Source organism: Cydia pomonella, chromosome 10, assembly GCF_033807575.1.
Source record: "Cydia pomonella isolate Wapato2018A chromosome 10, ilCydPomo1, whole genome shotgun sequence".
In the NCBI taxonomy this organism is placed as follows: Eukaryota; Metazoa; Arthropoda; class Insecta; order Lepidoptera; family Tortricidae; genus Cydia; species Cydia pomonella.
In genome coordinates this window covers 20128314-20148608 of record NC_084712.1, presented here as the reverse complement: position 1 = coordinate 20148608, position 20295 = coordinate 20128314, and the positions used below count along the sequence as shown (strand labels likewise).

General features: G+C 36.4%; 1 protein-coding gene across 2 annotated transcripts in view; it reads right to left on the bottom strand.

The window, feature by feature from the left end:
- The window catches only part of LOC133522367 (brain-specific angiogenesis inhibitor 1-associated protein 2), a 380180-nt gene that overhangs the window by 131764 nt on the left and 228121 nt on the right, over positions 1–20295 (bottom strand). For both annotated transcript variants that reach the window (XM_061857686.1, XM_061857684.1), the window contains exon 3: positions 1607–1646. The gene's annotated coding sequence lies outside the window, so the exon portion shown is untranslated. The remainder of the gene's footprint in view (positions 1–1606; positions 1647–20295) is intronic.

Sequence of the window (20295 nt, the reverse complement as noted above, 5' to 3'; positions counted from 1 at the left end):
AAATTAACAATTCAAATTTTTTATCGGCGATCCCGGACACGCACAAACGTCTTAATCACACTCACCTGAACTTACGGCATACAGGATACAGAAAAAAATTATATGTATACGGTATTATTCGGTGTTAATATGTATACGGTAGGTATACAGGGAAAATTAACGCCGTGTGAACTTACCCTTATTCTATGTACATTTTAATCGTATTGTATGTAGTCCATTGCTACTTTGATTTGCTTATATAAGCTTTTTAAGTTGAGTGTGTGAAATAGGTACGTGAAAAAGTTACACCTTTATCAATAAATTACGATTCCTTCCATCTACATTAGGACGTCAGCCTATAAAGACCGCGGATACGCGGTTATCACTCACCTTTATAGGCACTAATATTGATATACGGGGCAAATTCGGCTGCCGAACCGGTATCTAATGATAATTGACGGCCACGCAGTTAAAAAGATGGGTTGCCAAACTTAGATCCCATCACAAGGGGAGCGGGGACAACCTATATTCTTGCTTACTTAACGAAAGCGAGTCCAAACTTCAGTTACTAGCGGGAAGAGGGCCCTTATTCGAGCGTTTTTTTTTTTGCCACAATTTTTATCTGGCATTTTAGCCACAATTTTTATGTGGCCTTTTTGCCACTTTTGGGTTATTTCTAGTCAGGATCGCGAGTCCTTTTCATTCGTATAGGAGAAAAGGGTCCCAAAATTTCCATACCTTTATCATACTTTGCTTTTTGTTACCACCACGGGAAAATGGTAACACAATGGGAAAAAATGTGAGACATTTTTTATCCCATTAGGATCGAAAGAGCTCTTGATTCTGAGAAGAAAAAAAAATATGAAAAAGTACAAAATTAATGACAGTGGCTTTTTTTTTTAAAAAAGCTCATTCTTTCTTTTAAAAATATGGCTTCAGTCCAGTGGGACTATTTCGCCAGTATCAAGGTAAGAGCTTTAAATACGATTAAATTTGTACGGTTAGTACAAGGCAGTGTACGGTGATTTTATCAGCTCTTGTAAAGCGATAGCTGGACTTTACAAGTAGCACGTGGACTACCGGCCGTTGCCGTTGACTCCAAAATGGTGGTTAAACGCATTTCAAGATTAATTCTTCATTGACTGTACACTACCACGTTAGTTTCCTGTATAATAATAAGCTATCATATTACACTTTAAACAATATTAAAGAGCAAAAAACAAAGGAATTGATCACGAGGCTAACTGTAACTGTCAAGATGGCGCTCGAACCGGACGCCCAAGAGTTCGCTCAAAGGGATATAAATATTGTATATGTACCCGGGGAGCATACCATGAAAATTTCTACCGTTGTCCAATACCAACGCGAATATTCTGAATATTTGCAAGCATAGGCGTTTCTTTTTCAGAGACAACTGGTCAAAATTGGCAGAGACATAAATAGGCTTTTAATGTTGGTAAGTTGGTGTAGTATTCGAAATAAAATGCGCTAGTACGGCGAAGCTCGTGGGATGCTCCCCAGCCGCAGAATTTCATGGCCACTTTATGAATGAATTAATGAATAATATGTCCATGCGATTACAGCTTGCTGTAATTGTTTAAATTGCAATAAAGTTTATATTACTTACATAACTTCAGGACAACCATCTGTTATTGTGACGTCGAGATCTGTAACAACCAAGAATGTGTAATGAATAAATACATCATTCATATAATAAAATCGTGGGAGAAATGCGTTCCAGAAGAGCTATTATGATCAATCATCAATATAAGTACATACATATTATCAACCCCGTTATCAACGTTAAACTATCTACCATAGGGAACCCTAATTTTAACTTCGGTGTCCAACCTCGCTCAGAATGTTAAATAATAAAAATGATAAAAAAATTCCAAAAAAATTCACAATGAGCGTCAGCCATCTTGAAAAAAATACTGGGCGTAGTATTTTTTATTATATAAATTACACTAAAACTTATTTCAAATCTTAAATGTAGAATTACTGTATGCCATATTGTAGTAAGATTATGATTAAATGTTAGTTAAGGCAAAGTTATAACTAAAGGCGAATTTAGTGACGGTATTAATAGAGCACACGATTCGTTTATCCTAATCCTTCTGAGCATTCAACTTGCTTGCGTTTAATCAGCTATTGGAATAGGATCTGCTCGTGAGCCTACTCTGTTGTTTGCCAAATTATTTTGTACTCTAATTCAATATTATAAGGCCCAATATTGCACAGCATACCATAAACGCCACTGCATTTGAACTTTTTCACTTGCTTTTAAAATTTCTGATTACTTTCACGAAGTTCCTAAACTTCCGCGTAAGCGATTGCAATTCTTGAAAAGGTTTTTCCTGATTAAAAACGTAAGTTCCCGCTAACTGTTTTTTCTTAATGGAGACAGCGAGTGATTTAGATGATTTTTGTTTGTGTCTTTAAATTAAAAGAAGCTTAAAAATAACAAAAACTTCGACCTAACAGCGCCAGAACCTACTTTTTTGCATCGAACGATGTTAGATTACAAAAATAAACTTTTTATGTTTTATATTAGACTCACAAGTAATAGGGTTGTTTCCAATTTTTTGAAACGCTTGTATTTTTTTATTTTATTTATTTGACTCAAAAGAAGATTACAAAAAGCCTTAAACTACTAAACGTCTTAATTACGTTCTATATTAACTAAAAGTTGCCCTAAAATTCAACTTTTATACTAAAAACGGCTTTAAATATGTTAAATTAACAAAATATATTTTGACAGATGCTTTCGCGCTCAAAACGCTCTTTGAAAATTGTGTGACGTCACAGTTTACGGTTTGACACATAACTTCATACACACGTAGAAGATGCAAACTGTCAACTGACATTTGTCATTTGTTGTTAATCACCTAACTGTCAACAGTGTCAATCCGAGAGTTGTGACGTCATCAGAATCTTCAAAGACGTTGCGAGTTTGGTCACGTGACGTGTGCCAAAAGATATTTTAAATTCAATATTTACAAAAATATGGTCATTACAGGTCCCCTAAAAGTAGTTTAACATGTTCTTATAATCCAAAAGAATTTATAGGGATACAATTCTGCCCTAAGATTTGTAGATGGCAACAACCCTATTATGCTACCTATAAAATATTGCGTTTTAAAAAGTATATTTTTAAGTTGTTGTCCAAACATACAGTTACTAACTGTTAGGTTGGGAAATAATACGAATTATCATGTTGAGTTGCTACTTGACCATTCGGTGAAATGAAATTGTGCGAAAAATTGGTTAGGAAATGACATCCCGCAAAATAATTTTCGGCAATGATTTAGAGAACCGTTGTTTAAAGTGTAATATTGCTTATTAGCAGTAAAATAATGTGGAAGTGTGCAGCTAATGAAGTATTAATCTTGAAACACGTTTAACCATTCTTTAGTCAACACCCGGCAATCCATCGCGAGTAATCGTAACTATTTGCAAAGTCCATCTACCGCTTTACAAAGAGCGACCACCATATAATACGTCATGCTCTACGAGCACACTTTTGACAGTTATTGGCGCAATTGTTATATAGATTTGATCTTCCAACCTTGAAGCTGTCAAAATACAACATGCCACTGGATAGATGTTATTATTATTATTAATTTATTCTAAGCTTAATAGCATCGTGCGCGGACGTTTCTGCATGTTAAAAAGTTAGTATGGGTAGCACATCGTAACTGGTGAGTTTCCAATATGACTTGGAACTCCGGTAGTCCTTTAAGAAGTGTAACGTTCTTATGGTAGATGTCGTTAGGGTCCCCTAGACCCATGTGGTGAGAAAATTTGCTGGCTATGGATAAGCTCTTGGTTAAGTCTCACCCAAGACAGTAATTTTTTCACTTTAAAATTTATTTAGCATCGTTTGCAGACGTTTCTGCTCGTAAAAATTATTTAGATGCCATTATATTTTGTAAACTGAACTGAACTGATCCACCACATCTAAAAAGCATAAATCTTGAAAATAACAATCAACAAAAAGGCCACCATTTTGTTTTTCGCAAACGTCTGTACCTGTTCAGTTCCGACATATTGCGCTGACAAACTTAGCCTGATTAATCCCTGGCCAGATTTATAACCAGAATAAATCAATACAAACAACCCTCGGACACGGGTGCCTTCGACTTTTTTGTCTTCCCTATCAGATTTATGGGCGTAAAAACTGGTGACTACAACACAAATTAAGTTCCGATACGCTATTCTATTGGTAAAACTTGAAGAATACACTCTCATTTTAACAAGTTTTTGAAACATCAAATTTATTTGCCTGTATTGATAAATTTTCACGTGTCCATGCAGTAACGCAGTCGGCCGCATTACTGCGGCAATATTGTAACGCGACATTACTGCCCCAAAAGTCAAAATCGATGTTAATTGATCGGATTTTTTACATTTGTGGCAAGAATTTAGCGCCACAATACTCTATCTTTTTTTCTCAAACTTGCAATGAAATGTTGACATGATTTACTTCAAATTAGGTCCGGAAATACTACGTATCCGGCGCGATAAGTGAATATGATATGTAAAGGAATTTCACACAGCCTTCTTGCTTTTCTTTTTAAACGTCAAATTGTGACACGTCTTTGCATTCAACTATCAAATATTAGTAGATTCGTAAGTTGCTTTTAGCTGTGTGTTGATTGACTACTTTTTTTTTCATTGCAATGGTGAGAAATCAGTGTACAAAACCTGGCCACGTATCCCTATCCGTCTATATCTTGGCCTGCAACCCTTCGTTTCCCGGCCTATAGTAATGTACTATTTTATCTTTTATATGAGTTCTACTTACGTTTCCCGCTACCGCATATATATTAATATTCCTATATATGTCCGCCTGTTATTAACTAGTTTTTTTTCTACTAGACTTATATCCACCGGAAATTGTCCATGATCACGATTAACACGTATAGTGCTAATTACCGTAATATAGTGCGATAAAGTAGCACCATATGTACCCACTGCAAAGAATACTAGTAGCTCTGTGAGCTGTAGACCTCGCGAGCATAGCTGATGGCTCCTCTACACGATGGCCCAGCGTAGGCAAGTCCTAGGGATGCATTTATGCGTTAGAGCAGCGGTTCCTAACTTGGGGGTAATTACCCCCGTAGTGGTAAATCTGGCCTTTTACGGAGGTAATAAGCTCAATTAAATATAACAGAAATTAGACCTGTAAGAAAGAATATTGATATTTATTGGGAGAAGGGGTAAAATCAGGTTCCCTAGTTAGTCATAGGGGTGGCAGAACTGACAAGGTTAGGAACCACTGCATTAGAGGGAGCAAGTGATATTGCTATCTCATTTCACCGCATAGCTATGTCCCTTAGATTGGCCTACGCTGGGCCATCGTGTAGAGGAGCCCTTAAAACTGAATAAATGTATGGCTCCGCTGTTTAGAAGAATTTATAAAAACTAAATTGACAAAAAAACATAATTATCGAATAGGATGGTCCAACTTTGTATGTAGAAAAAAGTTGAAAGGATTTTTATTGAACAGTAAACTATGTGCCAAATATGAACTCATTTGCGAATAATTAGGTGGTCGCTATGATTTTGTGATTTGCAATATCCTCATACAAATAAAAAAATGCAAAGTTACCTAAAACAAAAAAAAAAACGATCGCCATTTTAGCATACTTATAAATAATAAATAAAACGAATAAAGAGCCCTTAAAGACATTTCCAAAGCAGAATTATTGATGGGTCAATTTATTTTCATACTATTTTGTATAGCAGTATTGTTTCATTTATAGCGACCTCTAAATAATGTTAATTGCTCTTAATTTTTTATAGATACTTTTTCGTATATCAGAATTTAAAGAGTCCGCACGGAAAAGGAATTTTCATTAATTATTAACTAAGAAAACTTTGTACACGTAAATTTACTGCCATCTTTGGACACAAGATTAAAACTTTTGGAACGTTATGGTGCCATCGCTCGAAACGATGCTGTCAAACATTTGGCCTTTTATCTATTAGATGGCGCCACTTTTAGGTCTTTAACAATTTTATCATATATTAGTAAACGAATAAGGATCAAAAAGATCATCAAGGAAAGGAAAGTCAAATGGCTTTCTACAATTTTTATCATGTGTCGAAAGATATAGCAGCAATTTTACTGTAGCAACAAAATTTTGTTTGACAGTCCACCTCCATTTCAAATTCTTTTTGCCAACGCCTACAAAATGGGAAGGAAAGAGAAAATACTCCCTTTCCCGTTTCCAAACGACAACAGTTAGTCGGTCATCCCCTGAATGGTAAAAGTAGAACCACCTCCATCTTCGTCGGCAGAAGAAGGGCCAGAGCTTCACTCTGTAGTGTTTTATCTCTATAGGATTTGGCAATTTAATCCGCTAAAACATCATTTTGCTACATCGAATACCTTGACTAAAATATCAACAGAAGATATATAATAAATCTTCGGAACACTGTGTTCCTGCAAATTTGTGGCCTAAATTTTTGTAGACAAGATTATAGCAAGCATCGCTGGCTCTTAGTAATCTATATGCACCAAAATTTTCTAAAAGAATGCCACGAACCGTACCGAAGCTTTCTGCGGCGATTGCACGCAGGAAATATGTTAGAAAACCGTTTCCCTCTTTTAGCTATGATATATAATTTTCTTTTATTAAAGCAATATAACATACATTTACGTTTAAACTTCTAGTCCTAATATAATATCAATATTCAAATCTGGAACTACGTCTCTATAGCAAAGCCAAAGTTGATAAATTAATCTTAATGCAAAAACTGCTCAGATTTTTTTTTTACATGAACCCGTTTTCGCCTGCGCAACTGTCCGTCTCCTTGAACTTTAACGGCTGTAAAAAAAGTTCAGACAATAAAACTGAAACGAATACGCTTTGCTCGCGCTTCGTGCTCGCTTGATCAACAATACAAAATGTAAATACAAAAAAATAGGGAATGTTAAAATTCAGGGAATAGATCCAGGGTCCTCTTCTCTCTCCCTCTTACAAAGCTTAGTCGATAAAAAATAGGAAATTAAAGTGCAAATAAAAACAAAAAAGATTTCATTGTTCGGGATTTGAGCCCGGAACCTCATGAGTGTAAAGCTAGTGTATTCCAATTGAGCCACGAATGGATATATGTGATACGGTGAAATTAGGCTACTTATTCTCGAGTAAAACCTAAATATCTAAATACCCCCTAAACCAGCGTTCTAAAATATCTGATTTTTTCGCAAATCACTCTGTAACCATGTCTCACAAGGAGGAAACTCTTATGATATCGATACGGCTATTTGTTTAGGCGCAACGTACCATGACTCCGCCATTTTGAAAAAAATCCAAAAACTGGATCGACAAAAAAATTCTATTTATTTGATCATAGAATATGGTCACAAAATTTCACGCGAATCGGTTGAGAATTGCGACCTGTAGAGGAGAACATCCGGACATACGAAAGCAGATTGCGCGAGTCAAAACGTAGACCTACGCTACGCTTCGGTCAATTAATTAACTTTATTACTTGAGTATAGTTTTGCAGGCAAAAAAATAATGGTTTTGTCAATGATATTAAATACTGTTATTGTTAATTTACTTAATACCAGAAGAGTAAATTATGTTGTAACACATTTATTATGTAGGAAGAAGTAACACGTATAAATACTACATCAACTGAAATAGATATTATTCAATAATAGAAAAAGTGACCAAGTCCACCAGTGCCCGAGGCGGGATCGAACCCGCGTCCTTAGCTTACGCGGCTAACGTCCTGACCACTAGGCCACGGCAGTACCCCATCTTTAATTTTCTGGTGGGTGCTATCTTTGAAAGGCTAGGCGCCTTACATAGTTTATAATTTATATATAGTGACTAGTTATAAAACACAAATCAAAAAATATTCCATAAAATAATTTGATTTGTTCCCTAGTTAAATACTTCGTGTTATACAATTATATATTACTGTAAAAGCCGGCGGGGCGGCAGAGGCGGCCGAAAAATTAAAAAAGATCAAATATAGGGGTCTCGGCACCGAATACGATTTCGTACCTTTTGGCGTCGAGACCCTTGGCCCGTGGAGTCCGAATGCGTCTACACTATTCAAGGATTTAGCCAAAAAAATAGGAGACGCTACCGGTGATCGTAGAGCTGGCAGCTTCCTCGCACAGAGAATAAGTTTGCGATACAACGAGGAAATGCTGCCAGCATCTACGGCACCATGCCGCAGGGGGATAGTTTTTAATTATTTATTTTAAGATTAGTTTTATTTATTTTTAGATTAAGATTTTAAGTTTTATATGTATTATGTTGTTGTGTTTGTTAGAACAAATTAAATTATTCATATTATAATATATACATTACTCCACATATATCCAGGGTTCTGTTAACTTGAGAGTACATCCAACGTTTCAGCTCCATTTTCCTGGAACCAGTTTTGTCTACTACGCAATAACCTCCCAAACTCGTAACATTTTATCACTTGATAAAAACGAGAAAAGTCCTCCCTTTTCCCGAACGCGGTGACCCCAAGTTGCATGCGGTTGACTTAGAGACCTCCCTTACTAATAACACCATAACTCCGAAGTTTTGCAGACGGTCCTGGCTCTTGAAATACTTTATGAGAATCTCTGAAAGTTGGGGATAGATTAAAAGTAAATAACTAGTTGCAGAAAGTTTGTGTTAGCTACTCAGAGAGAAGTTGGAAGATGGTTATTTGGTTCAAAACATGATATTTCTAACTCACAAAGTAAGTAACTGGATGCACTATCGTAGAAACACTATAACTTATTTACTATTTTATTGATATGTACATGATATTAATCCAGAGAAGGAAAGTTTTCTTTTAAAAGGATTTTATGATTTGGTTTCTTTTACTAGAAGATATACCACGTTTATTTTGCTATCAAAAAACATTGCAAAGTTAGCATCACTATTTCGATCTCCGATCCAATATAAACTGTTCTTACCTAATTTTAAAAATACGGTAAAATTAAAGTAACATTTTACGACTGTATGTAATTGTAAATATTATGTGTGCTAAAGATTAAAAGATAAGTTATCCAAAATACCTACAGTTTTCCGAAGATAATAATTCTTAAAATCGGACCAAGCTATCTCTGCATGGGATTTGTAATGCCTAAGTGTGGCAACGTCGTCATTAATGTCAAATTTCTATGAAAATATGACGCTTGTAAAAACACGCCTTCTGTTCTAACAAAGAGAATTGATTGTAATAGGGAAGTAAAGTCTAAAAAAACGTGCTCCTTATTTTGACATCCAAGACAGATGGCGCTGTATTGCGCGATATGTTTTGTGGTCACTGAATTGTCAAGCGTCGACTTTTGGCAGTCAGAGTTACCGCAAAATGTATGGAGCTGTACATCTCGTTTACCTGTCAAATTCGAAGCACGAAAATTTCTTAGATTTTACGAATCTTACTCTATGTGTCTTTGGTTGTAATCAAGTCGGAGGACTCTTACTTGTTCTATGCAAAATCATGGTGTAAGTATTCATTACGTCAGTGAGGCTCCGAGCGAGACGTTATGGCCATTCTTGCTGGCTCATACGGTTAACCCAAAACACAGACAATTTTGAATCCTATCCCAAAGACTAGAACGTAAACATTTAAAAACTATAACGGGGTGCTAAATTATTATAAATTTCATATTAAGTAAAAGACGAGTTTAAGACGAGGTGTGACCAAAACGAACTTTGGAATGTATTTTACATTATTTTCACCATCGTGCGAATTTCCAAAAGTAGTGCTTCTGGTTTGGAACTTTCAACCGGTGACATTAATTATTGGTAAAAGTGGTAGGAAAAAGAACTGAAACTGTCCATTTACCAGCTCGGTCGATGTTGGTACCTCGGCTCAAGTCGATATATAAAATCGTTATATTATAAATTGCTAAAGCACATGTGGGTTAAGATAAACGTAGTTTATTTTGCACGAGCCAATAGAAAGAGTATAGGTATGAAGATACCCTACCCCCATTTTTTTCTCTTTCCCCCTTTTAATCCAACTTTGTACCTACTAATGATGTCTTTTTAGGGTTCCGTAGCCAAATGGCAAAAAACGGAACCCTTATGGATTCGTCATGTCTATCTGTCTGCCCGTCCGTATTTCACAGCCACTTTTTTCCGAAACTATAAGAACTATACTGTTGAAACTTAACATAACAGAATTATAAAACTAAAAAAAAAAATATATATATGATGTACATTACCATGCAAACTTCCACCAAAAATTGGTTTGAACGAGATCTAGTAAGTAGTTTTTTTTTTAATACGTCATAAATGGTACGGAACCCGTCATGGGCGAGTCCGACTCGCACTTGGCCGCTTTTATTTCATGTTTTGTTTTACATTTTCTGTACAATAACCTTTCTGTACTACTACTTCCAAACTGACATTTATAAGTGATATCATACCTTTAATGTGACTGTGTTTCAGCAGCAACATCACGCCGGAATACTGCAACTTTAACGCTGGAGCAGACTCAATCCGGACGGTACCTTAACGTAAAAAGCTGCCATATTTTTCGCAGCCGTCCGTCGGTCACGCTGTGCATCCGAGCGCGTTTTCCCCTCTGCTCGGCTATTTTATGCCGTCATCAATTCGGTCCGCTGCCACCTACGGGCGGCGAAATGAAAAATATCGGCGCAATAAAATGAGTTTTAATACGATATAACTTGTTAAATTGTCACTGAACAAATAAAACAAGTTACTGACAATTTTAAACACTTTTTTCTGACTGTACTTTAATTTTTGTTACTGGTATGTCTTTGATGTGCATGTGCACAGTACTGCTGGAGACGTTTCCAAGGAGCCTATATCTATACTCGATGCGTTTGTATTTTTCCATTGAGGAGTTCCTTTGGCGACCTTTCGATTGCATCATCAGATCAGCTTCATGTTAGTCATTGTCATCAGATTTACGGAAGTCCAAGTTTTGAACTTAAGGCACCATGAATATACTTGTACCTCAATGTTAAATGTGAGATATGCCGTCGAAAAGTTTCCGAATTTGGGAAATTCTCACATTGAAATATTTTTGTATGGGGAATTGGGGATCGAAATGTTCCGTTTCCTAAAGTTTCTTTTGTTTTCTGTTAATTTTTCCTGAAATTTCCGAGAACTTTCCAAACTTTTAATCAATTTAGGTACCTCAACTTGCACATTTATTTGTAAAAACTAATAACTGGTGTGTTATTTCGACTCGGAATCATAAGGACTACCTATTGATTAAAGAAAAAAATTGTGCCTAGTTTTTCATACAAACTGTGATGATCCATTCAGAAAGTTTGTGAAAATGCGTCAAGCGAGACATTCTTTTCGGAAACCTTTTTTTCCTTTTCAAATTGATAGTTCTCAGAAAGAGTAGAAATAACCCAAAAGTTTGTAGTTTTTCGAAAAACGTTTTTAACTGAACTATATTGAATATTACACAAATGACAACGCAAAATAAGCTTATTTCTGCAAAGATAAGTAGCCGTGGAACGAAACGTAATAAGGTAGGGAATCCGACCACTGATTAGCAAATCTGATCCCGCTCTGTTTTGAGGAAAAACAATAAAAATACGCCTATTTAATTAAGTACAGGGAACGTATTAAAAAAGAACCTATGACTCATTGAAAAATAAATATTATAGGGTGTTATTTCAGCATTAGTACGGAAATATACCTAAACGCGACCGCCAGATTTACAAAATGTTTACTTACTTATAGTTTGTGCCATCCACGATGACGCGCAGAATTATCAAATCCAACCTTTAATAACATGACAATACGAATCAAGTCACACGTCATCGTGAATGGCACGATCTATACTAGCATTAAAATGATAACGACAAAGGGCCGGCCGCTTCCAAACAAACGTAGTCCCCATTTTCTTCAATGGATATTGACATTATGGGAAATGTTTATAGTCATGCCCCTATGTTTGATTTTTTTCGACTTTTTTATTTGTGTAAAAATTTTGAGCGAAAAATTTATTTCTTATAACTTTTATAATAATTTAAGACTCGACAACACTCGAACATTGGGGCATAGCCTGTGTTTGATATCTCCAGAGAGGAAAATACGGAGTGCGTTTGCATGAAAAGACGGTTCTGGGGCGGCCGCGACCAATCCTCTTAAACACTGAGACGTGTATTGTTGGACCAAGCTAAAGAATTGATCAACGTAGCGACGTATCAGGAGCGCAAAATAGTGGCAGAGAGAGCCAGGCTCTTAAAATTATGATGATGATGATGGGAAATTACATAGTTCAACGCTGGGTAGCATTGATCAGTTAATGTAGGTACCAAATTGTCTGCCGACACTCGTATAAAAACTTGGAACTTCTTTAAGTTATTCACACGACTTTCCAAACTTTGTGACTTTCGACCTAGTCCTCATAATTTACCTACGAAATGTCAAGCCCCGAATTATAAGTTTGCGGTAAAATCGAAATAAGAACACGATTATAAGATGAAAACGATTTGCGAGTGAAAGTGACAGGTCACGGGTGAAAAGAAGGGCGTCTCCGCGACAGGCTGACGCCGGTCAGCGCTTTCATAATGGGGTGACGTTTGAGAAAATGGGAGTAGATGTAAATCTGTTTATTAAAAAAGCGGCCAAGTGCGAGTCGGACTCGCCCATGAAGGGTTCCGTACCATTTATGACGTATTAAAAAAAACTACTTACTAGATCTGGTTCAAACCAATTTTCGGTGGCAGTTTGCATGGTAATGTATATCATATATTTTTTTTAGATTTTTCATTCTGTTATTTTAGAAGTTACGGGGGGGGGACACATTTTTTCACTTTGGAAGTGTCTCTCGCGCAAACTCAGTTTAGAAAAAAATTATATTAGAAACCTAAATATCATTTTTGAAGACCTATCCCTAGATACCCCACACGTATGGGTTTGATGGAAAAAATTTTTTTTTTTAATTTTTATGACTTATTAAAAAAAACTACTTACTAGATCTCGTTCGAACCAATTTTTTTTTTCGGTGGAAGTTTGCATGGCAATGTATATCATATATTATTTTTAGATTTTTCATTCTGTTATTTTAGAAGTTACGGGGGGGGGGGGACACTTTTTACCACTTTGGAAGTGTCTCTCGCGCAAACTATTCAGTTTAGAAAAAAATGATATTAGAAACCTAAATATCATTTTTAAAGACCTATCCATAGATACCCCACACGTATGGGTTTGATGAAAAAAGATTTTTTGAGTTTCATTTCTAAGTATGGGGAACCCCCAAAATTTATTGTTTTTTTTTTCTATTTTTGTGTAAACATCATAATGCGGTTCATAGAATACATCTACTTACCAAGTTTGAACAGTATAGCTTTTATAGTTTCGGAAAAAAGTGGCTGTGACAAAATCGGACAGACAGACGGACATGACGAATCTAATAAGGGTTCCGTTTTTTGCCATTTGGCTACGGAACCCTAAAAACCGGGCAAGTGAGATTTGGAGCATGAATAAGAAAGGGATTCGTAGCTGTCGATCGGCAACAGTGATGCTAATGTGCTATTTCTCAATTATACCCTTGAAATCCAAATTTGAATAAAATATCGAAGAATATAATTTCTACCCAATTTATCCATCAATTATTTTAGACTTTCATATCATAATTAGGCCCTGTTTCACAATGTCCAAGTAAAGTGTTGGATATCTAATTAACAAATAAATTAACTGCTAGATAAAACTTAGCACCTTATCTACCAGTTAAGGTTATTTGAAGATTGTGATACGTGAAACAGGCCCTTAGTAAATGATACAATATACTAAGCGCCTGTTTCACTAAGTCCAAGTAAAGTCCTGGATAAGCTAGTTGCCACTTATCTGACGAATAAAGTCATTGTTGGCGTTTCACAATCTTCAAATAAGCTTAACTGGTAGATAAAGTGCTAAGTTTTGCATGAATTTTTATTTGGCAGTTAATTAAATTTATTTGTTAATTGGCTATCCAATAATTGGACATTGTGAAACAGGCCCTAAGTCTAGTTTACCATGAACAAAAAACATTCCGTTCAAACATCATTTGTATACATTGTTTCATAATAGAAGTTGTTTGCTCTACAACTTCAAAGGAAAGGTATAGTATCTCTGATTCTGTGATCTAGAATCTAATGTTATCTGCGCTGAAGTATACATGAACATGATAATTTTCACCTAGACAATGTAAGCTTATGTATTACGGGTATATAACGTGGAACGTACATAATAATTCCACATGATAAGAGCCAGCTTATCACTAATCGGTAAACAACAACGTCTCAGACACGACGTAGGTTTGCGGACATACGTGTCTTAGACAATACACGTTCGTCTACACAGTTCACTGGCAATAATATAACCTAAGCCTTATTGTAAAGACGTAAGGTTCAACTATGGTTAGTTAAGGTTGTTTCTGTTAGTAAGGCGATTAGGACAGCTGGATCATAATACTGCTCCAACACGTTTAACATATGGCATTCGAAAACGCTTTCAATTGTTATCGTGCCCTCGCGTATAATAGAAATATATTATGTATAAAGCCCATAATTATAAGTAACAAAAAATCAACAAGTTAGTTGTTGTCGATGATCTGGTTAGGATGTTGACGGAAGTTGCAGCATAGCTGTTGCAACGTTACTGCAGTATTGACGAGGGAGATGTCAATTTCCTTGATAAGACCTTTAATCCAGTAACCTTGTCCTCTGAAAGTAAGGGGTTCTTTGCGTCAAATCCGGAAGTAGTTCGGTAGTAATCTGTAAAAAAATCGAAATTGCCGCGGTTTTCTCTATTTTTGAGAAAGTTGCGTTCATCGCTCCCTCGAGACCTCTCTCAAGCTTGGATTATTCGTTGGGCCAACATCTTAACAGATCTGCAAAGAATCAGAACTACCAGATTTGACACAAAGGCTAATGTATAAAGTTACTCTGTTACTTTTAACCCGTCACTCATTTTATCACGATAACAGGTGTAATAGTTCTGCACACTAACATGTCTTCATGCACACATTGACACGACATATTTAGATTTTTTATACTGTAAATATCACGTTTTAATGTTTCGTTTTGGACCTCCAATGATAACCTTAAAGACATACAAATCATGCACTTTTCTTTTCCACGATGCATCTAAAAGTTTCCCACAATCTTATAATATTCTAGCAAATGCATAGCGATCATAATTATTTAAATTCATTTATTACAAAATTAACTTACACACAACACGCAACCGCTTTGATCGTAACTCGATACATTAGTAACATAGACAACCTTCTATAGATGTAGCATTATGAAGCTCATAAGAAAACTTGCACTTACCATACTTACCTGTAAATAAAGAACTATTATTATTATTATTATTATTATTATTATTAAGTTCACTTATAATCGTAAAATACTATCCTATTGGTTACATAATATGTTATAAACAAGTAAGTTTACCTAGATATCAAATTCTGTTGATAATGCAATTAAATTCTTACAATGCCTCAAGGGCCTATTTTAGATATAAGCTAGTTATAGTAATCATCTGTATATATTCTTGCTTAGTCTTTATTTAATTATTTATTTATTTAATCTTTATTGCACAATACATGAAGGTACAAATGGCGGACTTAATGCCTTAAGGCATTCTCTACCAGTCAACCAATAGTCTTTGTATTTTATACAATATAAAATTAGAAACATACCATACAAAAATACTTATTTACGTATTTTTTTTATACAACCATGTAAGTACTTGCATCCATGTTGTCGGCAACAGAGCCCCAGTGTATATTATATACTGACAAAAGTACGGTACCTGACTTTTAATGCTCAACTCGCCACTTGGTGCTGTAGCAAGCATACAATGTGTAAGTTACATTTTTTATCCTGACTTGGGCTCTATAACTACTTCTCGAGCAGTAGAGCGATCGGACTATAATTATGTAATGTAGCCTGAGGATAGATAATCCAGGACCGTTCTGCGCTAGACTGAAATTTACTACTTGCACTTTATTCTGGAATACTTCTACTGAATTTACGTTCCGGCGGGATCAGTTGAGCGACTCAACCTCTCAACCCGGGTATGGTGAGGAATTCGAGGTAATATAATGGAAGTTTTGTTGCTGGTTCGCTAAATCTAGCCTCTTCAGCCTCCAGCAAGAAACTGTAAAATGTAGACTACCTTGGACCTTGAACAGTGTATATGCTCTGTCTAACGGATGAGCAATCTGTGGTTTGTTAAGTGAATTATTAAATTAACGTTCCTTTATGCCGCTAAATGAATTCTAAACATGTGAAGGCTTATAGGAAGCCTTACATTCTTGCCATTCCACGCTTCATAGTTCTATTATAAAATAGCGACAGAATTATATTGTCTATATTATTTAAGGAAGTCATAAAATAGATCAAACAACGTTCGTGTTATATTTATAATTGGTATTTATTGCGGAAATTGTACTGCTTTTCTGCTCATGTCCGTGTAAGTAATATTATTAATAAAGTAGAAAGATCTTAGTACCATATTGTTCAATGTTCAAACACTTTTCTTAATTAGTTTGACACAAAACATACTTATTAAAATAATTTTTCGGTACTTTAATCGCCAAATAAATACAATACCTATTTAAAAATAAACTAAATAATTAACAATGTCGAATAAAAAAGCATATTACAAAAACAAAACAAATATACAGATAAAAATAACATAGTCCTAAAATACTTCTAACCTAAATACCGACAGCTACACTACACCCGCGACCCTCCCGACGCAAAGGTACCCATGACGCTCGCCGCGTTGCCACGTTGAACGGCGATGGATAACCTTTATAAGTAAGTACAAAGTTGTTTGTAAGTAGAAAGTGCTATGTATGTATGCTCTACCTTGGCATACTTGTCGACCAACTCGTTTGCAGAAAACGAATGAAACGCTATTGTCTCTCTGTCACTCTCTTATATTAGTGCAATAAAGACAGATAGCGTTTCGTTTCGTTTCTCTGCGAACGATTGTCATTTTAGTTACGCCCCTGGTTCGATGAAATAGTAAAAAAAATATATAGATACTGGTATACGTAACCCTACTTCAGTAAATGTGTATAGGAAATAATATACGTATACTAAGAACATTACTGTCAGTCAGGAATATCAGAGGGATTTGGTAATGCTCTATATACAAAGGCTTATTGTGCGCAACTGATTTGATAGATCGATAACTGTTGATATTGAATTCAACTGACATGCAACTAGGAGGCCAATTCTGTATTAACACTTTGATATTTTTTCGAATTTAAACCATTATCATTAACTACTGTTTTTAGTAGTATTAAACGCTAACAAAATGTTGGTGGTAACTACTGGAAAAAAAAAAATCCCACCTTTTACCACTGGTAACTACTGGGAAACAAAACCCAGTAGTTACCACCAAATCACCATTTTTTTTTTTTCCCAGTAGTTACCAGTGGTAAAAGGTGGGAAAAAATTCCCAGTAGTTACCACTGGTAACAACTTGGTGGTAACTAGTGGGAATAACCCGTTCTGAGTATTCAGTTAATCTCCTTCGAATCTAATTCCAATTTAATTTATGTAATTGTCCGTACGTTTTGCATTACAGTCTTACATTTAAGAAAGAGGTGAATGAAATGAATAGAAAATAAATGAAATTATATCACAAAGGTAAAAAATATATGGAAGTAAAGTAAAGCTTGTAAAGTAATTTGACTTGTTTTAGTTCCCTATCCCAACGCCATAACAAAGGCATTTGATGAGGAAATCATGTACCAAGTATCAAATAACCAATTGATTGAGTGAAAGTAAGCTTTCGTTCAGCGGAACTACACAATGGAAACAAAAATGATGTGAACAGAGAAATGTGGTACAATGTCATGTTTGTTTGTATGCAGCGTAAGTTTTTGCGTAGTTTCGGTGTGAACTGGTACGAATTGGAGCATGGGAGACTTTCGTTGTGCGTTATGTCAATCTTTGAAACTAGTGTTTAATTCTTTGATAGGAAAAGTTAGCTTTTACTGGGTGATGTGAAAGGAAGAATGATTGTTTTATACTATTAGACCGCGAGCCAGGAACAATTTCCATGACTAATCGCCTCCCGGCTGAAAACACCGTGTATGTACATGTACCGTCAGCTGCAGAGAAAAGGCAACCCCCCTGCATACAAATTTCTATGCTGGGGTGGTACCTTTTCTCTGCAGCTGAGTGTGCCATGTACTATGGTAACAAACAAGCCTATCTACCTGTTGCTAAGGGGGCGTCCATTAATCGCGTCATATTGTATAGGGGGGGGGGGGAGGGGGTCAGCAAAAAATCACCAATGATCACCACAGGGGACGGGGGGTATGGACACGTATCACGTGTATTTTTTTTTTCATCTGTGCTATACTGTATTATAGTCAATAAAATAAAAATACTAGTTTTCCGCCCTTATTATCCTTCACGTGTACTTAGGTTCATTTGTTAGAAAACTGTTCTTTAGTTATCGAAAAAAATACACGTCATATTGGATGGGGGGGGGGGGTCCTGAAAATATCACCAAAGATCGCCATGGGGGAGGGGGGGGTCTAAAACAAGCCAAAAACGTATGACGCGATTAATGGACGCCCCCTAAGCGGAAACAAGAGGTTTTTTTTAATACTACGTCGGTGGTAAACAAGCATACGGCCCGCCGGTAAGTCATCTCCGTAGCCTATATACGCCTGCAACTCCAGAGGAGTTACACGCGCGTTGCCGACCCTAAACCCGCCCCCCTCGTTGAGCTCTGGCAACCTTATTCACCGGCCGGAACACAACACTATGTGTAGGGTCTAGTGTTATTTGGCTGCTGTTTTCTGCTGTTGAGGTATTCGAATATCAGAGTGTTCCGTCGATAGAATTTATTCTCAGCTCTGGTAACTTAAGGCGATTATCATACCGTCACCGCATACGGTAACGGTATAGTGAGTGGTGCCCGTAGAATAGAATTGTACCACCCCATATCTTCCCGTGGGGATCGTAGAAGGCGATCAAGGGAACGTGGAAAAGTTTTTGACCCCTTGAAACTTTTTCATACCTATACTGTTCCATCTATCCGAGTTTTTCTCCGGTCGTAGCGGTCCCCGTTCCACTGGGTCAATAAAAATAAGGATGAGTTTGTGCACCTGCGTCTTGCGTGTACGTTTATGCACTTTAATATCTCCAGTACTTGACTGCTTCCGCAAAATCCCGCCAGCGGCGATCAGCTATAATTATGTTGATGGTGTTCTTTCGTGCCCGTTGTGCGCACGGGTCTTTGCCAACAAGATCGGCTACGTCAGCCACTCGAGAGCACATGAACGCCAACAAAGGAGTTGAAGCAGTCATCGAGGTCGAAAACGGTCAGGAGCATTATATATACAGCGTATATAAAACAAAAACAGCCTATATACGTCCCACTGCTGGGCATAGGCCTCCTCTCATGCGCGAGAGGGCTATAGTCCCCACGCAGGCCCAATGCGGATTGGGGACTTCACATACACCTTTGAATTTCTTCGCAGATGTATCCAGGTTTCCTCACGATGTTTTCCTTCACCGAAAAGCTAGTGGTGAATATCAAATGATATTTCGTATATAAGTTTCGAAAAACTCATTGGTACGTGCCAGGATTTGAACCCGCGACCTCCGGACTAAAAGTCGAACGTCATATCCACTCGGCCACCACCGCTTTTACAGTGAATATATATATAGTGTAAAAATACGAAATCTCAAGAATAACGAATAAATAAGCATGTATTTTAATTTCCAAATATTCGCATTGAAGTTACGATATGATATCAAATAATAAAGAAAAAAACATTTGTTATTTCAACGTCATTCCAAATCCCAACAAATAAAATGTTACTTTCATCAAAGTAATATAAGTCTTTAAATAGGATGAAAGCAAATATATGTCGCATAACATGGAATAAAAAGGTTTACGAATGTAAACGTAATAAATAAACCAATAAAGAGAGTCTTTCATATCCATATAATTATTACAATTCATGTCTTCTCTTATCTTGAGTAACCATGGAAAAGTCTTTTGTGCTAGGGTTACCACATGTTTTTTTTTTGCAGGATATTCGTAAATTCGTGTTGCATTACGATTTTTTCTGGCGTGCATTACAAAAGTTAGTTTATTGTTATATATTTTCTTTTAATTCCTAGCAACGAAAATAAGCACCAGACATAGGTTGAAGTCCCTACGGACCGTACCTAAGGACATTCAAGTCCCTACCAATTTCACCAAGTTGTTTTAAAATGTGAGCGTAACCTAAATTGTATGGCAGCGGCTAAGTTCATGTGTTTCTAAAGTTTGCCGACCGGTCTGGCCTAGTGGGTAGTGACCCTGCCTACGAATC